This window comes from Anomaloglossus baeobatrachus, chromosome 3, assembly GCF_048569485.1.
Source record: "Anomaloglossus baeobatrachus isolate aAnoBae1 chromosome 3, aAnoBae1.hap1, whole genome shotgun sequence".
Lineage (NCBI taxonomy): Eukaryota > Metazoa > Chordata > Amphibia > Anura > Aromobatidae > Anomaloglossus > Anomaloglossus baeobatrachus.
The window spans coordinates 149,574,999-149,582,004 of NC_134355.1; the positions used below are offsets into that span (position 1 = coordinate 149,574,999).

At 42.7% G+C, this 7,006-nt stretch overlaps 2 non-coding genes across 2 annotated transcripts; both read right to left on the minus strand.

Annotated features, from left to right (window-relative positions):
- Nucleotides 1–1,490: 1,490 nt before the first annotated feature.
- On the minus strand, nucleotides 1,491–1,573 carry TRNAL-UAA (transfer RNA leucine (anticodon UAA)). Its single transcript has one exon. It is a non-coding gene; the product is annotated as a tRNA-Leu (tRNA).
- Nucleotides 1,574–3,454: 1,881 nt separating this feature from the next.
- TRNAL-UAA (transfer RNA leucine (anticodon UAA)) lies at nucleotides 3,455–3,537 on the minus strand. The gene has a single exon. It is a non-coding gene; the product is annotated as a tRNA-Leu (tRNA).
- Between the last annotated feature and the right edge of the window lie 3,469 nt (nucleotides 3,538–7,006).

The window sequence follows — 7,006 nt, forward strand, 5'->3', positions numbered from 1 at the left end:
CACTATACACTGAAATGTCATAATAGTGTGAGTCACAGAGTGACTTACACTATTACAGCGGAAAGCCAGCTAGGAATTAGCTGTTTTTTTGCTGCTAGAACCGTTCTCGAACGTTTCTAGAACTATCGAGCTTTTGCAAAAAGCTCGACTTCTAGTTCGATCTAGAACAGGCAACAAAATCACTCGAGCTTAGAACTGAAGAACCTCGAACTGCACTCAACTCTAATCTTAAGTCCAACGCCTTAACCACTTGGCCATCCTGGTGGTTGTGTGGCAGTCTTTAGATTGTAACTGGAGCTGATGATTGATAAAAATAGTGCAATCATTAAATTTGCACTAACAGATAGCTTTATTTTATAAGGCGACTTATCAAGAGCTGTAGACCGGCCACCAATGTAGACCATACTCTTCACTGGATATTTCATACTCCAACTTTAACTTTCCTCTGTATATTGGCTTTCATTTTTGCTCTATGTTTAGAAAGATGACCAAAACTGATCATTGGAATAAAATGTTACCTGGATTTATCAACAACGCTAAGTTAAAAAAATCGAGTTTCCTAATACAAATTAATCTTTCCACATAATGTCAATGACAAGTTTGTCACTTCACTATACCTTATGTTTTCCTAAGCATATTTAACATTTCATCACTACCTATGCACCCTGTCCTTTTCCTTTTTTGATCTAACCTTTCTAGAAGACCATATGTTATACAAATTTCTTTTATCATACTTTTGATAAATTTGCACTAACAGATAGCTTTATTTTATAAGGTGACTTATCAAGAGCTGTAGACCGGTCACCAATGTAGACCATACTCTTCACTGGAAATTTCATACTCCAACTTTTACTTTCCTCTGTATATTGGCTTTCAATTTTGCTCTATATTTAGAAAGATGACCAAAACTGATCATTGGAATAAAATGTTACCTGGATTTATCAACAACGCTATGTTAAAAAAATCGAGTTTCCTAATACAAATTTATCTTTCCACATAATGTCAATGACAAGTTTGTCACTTCACTATACCTTATGTTTTCCTAAGTAGATTTAACATTTCATCACTACCTATGCACCCTGTCCTTTTCCTTTTTTGATCTAACCTTTCTAGAAGACCATATTTTATACAAATTTCTTTTATCATACTTCTGATTCGCTCATATTATTTTGACATCATGTGCTTTAAAACTTCTTTTGGAGCTACAGTATGATTGTTTACCTCAATAAATCAACTACATCTTTTTCACAAAACATTCCACATTTGTTTTTTTTAGATGTCTATTCTTTGGTTGAAACTTGAAACTTCCTCTAGTTATCATCATACGTCGTACTAGAGCTTCAGTTTATTATAAAACCTCCACTCAATTAATTGCAATATTCATGGTTATTACAGGTATACAACTGTGCTACCGAGCAACAATATCTTTCCTGCTGTTCAGACCTATGTAGATTTTGAGATGCCTTGAAGATTTTCAAGAGTAAAACTCATACCAGGAGTGGGGTTCGAACCCACGCGGATACATATCCATTGGATCTTAAGTCCAGCGCCTTAACCACTCGGCCATCCTGGTGGTTGTGTGGCAGCCTTTAGATTGTAACTGGAGCTGATGATTGATAAAAATAGTGCAATCATTAAATTTGCACTAACAGATAGCTTTATTTTATAAGGCGACTTATCAAGAGCTGTAGACCGGTCACCAATGTAGACCATACTGTTCACTGGATATTTCATACTCCAACTTTAACTTTCCTCTGTATATTGGCTTTCATTTTTGCTCTATGTTTAGAAAGATGACCAAAACTGATCATTGGAATAAAATGTTACCTGGATTTATCAACAACGCTAAGTTAAAAAAATCGAGTTTCCTAATACAAATTAATCTTTCCACATAATGTCAATGACAAGTTTGTCACTTCACTATACCCCATGTTTTCCTAAGCATATTTAACATTTCATCACTACCTATGCACCCTGTCCTTTTCCTTTTTTGATCTAACCTTTCTAGAAGACCATATGTTATACACATTTCTTTTATCATACTTTTGATAAATTTGCACTAACAGATAGCTTTATTTTATAAGGTGACTTATCAAGAGCTGTAGACCGGTCACCAATGTAGACCATACTCTTCACTGGAAATTTCATACTCCAACTTTTACTTTCCTCTGTATATTGGCTTTCAATTTTGCTCTATGTTTAGAAAGATGACCAAAACTGATCATTGGAATAAAATGTTACCTGGATTTATCAACAACGCTAAGTTAAAAAATCGAGTTTCCTAATACAAATTAATCTTTCCACATAATGTCAATGACAAGCTCGTCTCTTCACTATACCTTATGTTTTCCTAAGTAGATTTAACATTTCATCACTACCTATGCACCCTGTCCTTTTCCTTTTTTGATCTAACCTTTCTAGAAGACCATATTTTATACAAATTTCTTTTATCATATGTAACGGGCGTGTACAAGAGAGCAAAGGATGGACGAGGCCGAGGGACGATCCAACAGGTTTATTCACAAGAACACTGGAACAGCACACGATAAGTCCACATAAAACAGATTCGGGGGCCCTTCCCGACAATCCTCGGACCGGATAACAAAGCAATCGTCCTTACAGTAGTCCAAAGAGTTCCACACAATCCCACGGGCCGCCACACAGGCCTAGCTCCGTCCGTGTCCACAGCCACCCAGGCTGGGGCTCCTGCTCTCTTCAAGTTTCAGCTCACTCTGAAGTTACAAAAAGGGAAATGCATTGTCTGTGCTGCTTGACCAGCCCACCATGTTTGCTCAGGGGGTAGGGGTCACACATCCTATCATCAATGGTTTGGTCCATCACAGGGCTCCGATATGTCTGCCAGCCACAGTATTCCTTCACTGGCCAATGCAATTACAGATTAGATACACAACTCTGGAAAGAAGAGGACAGGCTATTTACATAATCACATTAGATGCCAAGACTACAATTGTATGAGAGAGACACATTGAAACCAGTAGCTCCCCCAAGAAAATACATGAATTACATCTAATACAACCAGGGAAATATACATATCATGACATAGTATCACAGCATATACAGTGAGAGGGTAAAATACATCTTCACATCATACTTCTGATTCGCTCATATTATTTTGACATCATGTGCTTTAAAACTTCTTTTGGAGCTACAGTATGATTGTTTACCTCAATAAATCAACTACATATTTTTCCCAAAACATTCCACATTTGTTTTTTTTAGATGTCTATTCTTTGGTTGAAACTTGAAACTTCCTCTAGTGATCATCATACGTCGTACTAGAGCTTCAGTTTATTATAAAACCTCCACTCAATTAATTGCAATATTCATGGTTATTACAGGTATACAACTGTGCTACCGAGCAACAATATCTTTCCTGCTGTTCAGACCTATGTAGATTTTGAGATACCTTGAAGATTTTCAAGAGTAAAACTCATACCAGGAGTGGGGTTCGAACCCACGCGGATACATATCCATTGGATCTTAAGTCCAATGCCTTAACCACTCGGCCATCCTGGTGGTTGTGTGGCAGCCTTTAGATTGTAACTGGAGCTGATGATTGATAAAAATAGTGCAATCATTAAATTTGCACTAACAGATAGCTTTATTTTATAAGGCGACTTATCAAGAGCTGTAGACCGGCCACCAATGTAGACCATACTGTTCACTGGATATTTCATACTCCAACTTTAACTTTCCTCTGTATATTGGCTTTCATTTTTGCTCTATGTTTAGAAAGATGACCAAAACTGATCATTGGAATAAAATGTTACCTGGATTTATCAACAACGCTAAGTTAAAAAAATCGAGTTTCCTAATACAAATTAATCTTTCCACATAATGTCAATGACAAGTTCGTCTCTTCACTATACCTTATGTTTTCCTAAGTAGATTTAACATTTCATCACTACCTATGCACCCTGTCCTTTTCCTTTTTTGATCTAACCTTTCTAGAAGACCATATTTTATACAAATTTCTTTTATCATACTTCTGATTCGCTCATATTATTTTGACATCATGTGCTTTAAAACTTCTTTTGGAGCTTCAGTATGATTGTTTACCTCAATAAATCAACTACATCTTTTTCTCAAAACATTCCACATTTGTTTTTTTTAGATGTCTTTTCTTTGGTTGAAACTTGAAACTTCCTCTAGTGATCATCATACGTCGTACTAGAGCTTCGGTTTATTATAAAACCTCCACTCAATTAATTGCAATATTCATGGTTATTACAGGTATACAACTGTGCTACCGAGCAACAATATCTTTCCTGCTGTTCAGACCTATGTAGATTAGATGTAGATATGGGTATGACTTTAGAAACCGCTGAACCACGAGGTTGAGCACATGGGCCACGCATGGAACATGTGTCAGCTGGCCTCGCCTCAAAGCCGCCACCAGGTTCCGGCCATTGTCACACACGACCTTTCCTGGCTTTAGGTTCAGAGGTGTGAGCCAGTGATCTGCCTGCTGTTTCAGAGCTGTCCACAGCTCTTCTGCATTGTGGGGTTTGTCACCTATGCAGATTAGCTTCAGCACAGCCTGTTGCCGCTTCGCCGAGGCAGTGCTGCAGTGCTTCCAGCTTGTGACTGGTGTGGAGAGTACAGTGGATGAGGATGCGCAGGAGGAGGAGGAGGCTGAAGAGCATGACATTCCGGAGCTGTAGAGTGTGGGTGAAACACTGACTGAGGTAGGGCCTGCAAACCTTGGTGTGGGAAGGACGTGTTCCGTCCCTCGCTCAGACTGGGTCCCAGCTTCCACAATATTAACCCAGTGTGCCGTCAACGAGATGTAGCGGCCTTGCCCACAAGCACTTGTCCACGTGTCTGTGGTTAGGTGGACCTTGGGTGAAACAGCGTTGTTCAGGGCACGTGTGATGTTTTGTGACACGTGGTTATGCAACGCGGGGACGGCACACCGGGAGAAATAGTGGCGGCTGGGGACCGAGTAACGTGGGACAGCTGCCGCCATCAGGTCACGGAATGCTTCTGTCTCCACCAGCCTAAAAGGCAACATTTCCAGCGCAAGCAGTCGCGAAATGTTAGCATTTAGAACTGTGGCATGTGGGGTGTTGGCAGTGTATTTGCGCCTGCGTTCAAAGGTTTGCTGAATGGATAACTGAACGCTGCGCTGGGACAAGGACGTGCTTGATGATGGTGTTCTTTCTGCGTAGGCAACTGCAGGTGCAGGAGTGGAGGAGGCTTGTTCGCAGGCAGCATGGACAGGGGATTGGCTCGCATGCACAACCAGCGAAGACGTAGCAGTGACATCAGCAAGAACTGCTCCTCGACTCTGTTGTACTACCCACAAAGTCGGGTGCTTGGCTGACATGTGCCTGATCATGCTGGTGGTGGTCAGGCTGCTAGTTTTGGTACCCCTGCTGATGCTGGCACGGCAGGTGTTGCAAATGGCCTTTTTTGAATCATCTGGATCCAACTTAAAAAACTGCCAGACTCGGGAAGACCTAACATTTGTACAGGCACCTTGTGTCGTCGTGTTGTTCCGGGGAACGGTTGCCTGACTTCTGCCTGGGGCCACCACCCTGCTTCTTACTGCCTGTTGTGATGCTACGCCTCCCTCCCCCTGTGCACTGCTGTCCTCGCTCTGCATATCCTCCTGTCAGGTTGGGTCAGTTACTGGATCATCCACCACGTCGTCTTCCTCTTCCGCACCCTGCTCCTCCTCCTGACTTCCTGACAATTGTGTCTCATCATCGTCCACCACTTGTTGAGACACGTTGCCAACTTCGTGAGAACGTGGCTGCTCAAATATTTGGCCATCTGTACAGACGATCTCCTCATGACCCACTTCAATATGAGCTGGCGAGAGGCCAGAATGTGTGAATGGAAACGTGAACAGCTCTTCCGAGTGTCCAAGTGTGGGATCATTAATGTCCGAGGAGGACGTGTACTCAGCCTGGTGGTAGGAAGGAGGATCAGGTTCAGAAATGTGCGGTGCAGTATCACGGCTACTGACACTTGACCGTGTGGAAGACAGAGTGTTTGTGGTGGTGCCAATCTGACTGGAAGCATTATCTGCTATCCAACTAACAACCTGTTGACACTGGTCTTGGTTCAAGAGCGGTGTACTGCTGCGGTCCCCAAGAATTTGGGACAGGACGTGCGAGTGACTAGATGTGGCCCTTTGTTGTGGCAAAATTAGAGCTTGCCCACGACCTCGGCCTCTGCCTGCACCACCATCACGTCCACTTCCTTGTTCCTTGCCAATGCCCTTGCGCATTTTGCAATGCTGTGCACTGCTGACGTGTATATTCACTACTTGTGCGTTATATCAAAGTTTGTGGAAATTGCACACAAGTGCACCTGTACGCTGCCACCAACAGGCACACACGTGCGGTTTTAAAAACCAAGCACGGACGCAATAAGAACCTAACAGGTTTTTTTGGGGAGCGACAATTACAGACATGTCAGACACTATCTGGACTGTTTTACACTGTGTACACCAGCCCCAGATATGATGAAGGCTGGTATACGGTCACCACTACCCTGCCTGCCTGCCTGCCTGTATACTGGTACAATAGTCCTGACAAGGACTCTTCTGGTCACTAGCCTGTATTCAGACCTGGCTATACCCTGCCTGTATATAGCAACAATAGTCCTGAGAAGGACTCTGCTACTGTACTCCGACCTGGCTATACCCTGCCTGCCTGTATACAACTAGAATAGTCCTGAGAAGGACTTTTGGTCACACTGTTTGCAGCCCTGCAACTGAAAAAGCTATAAAGGGCCGCAAAGCTTTCCCTGAATCAGCGACACTCTCCCTGCACTGACTGTCTGGATAGCTGTGAGCAGAGCACAGCGCGCCGGCCGGTATAAAGGCTCGGTCACGCTGTGCAGGCCGGCCAATCACTGCAATTCCACAACTAACAGGGCTGTGGCATTGCAGTGGTCTGCCAGCCAATCCCTGCATGAGGGCTGGCTCTCAAAAGAGCGCCAACATGCAGAAATGAAGACCACGAGTACAGCA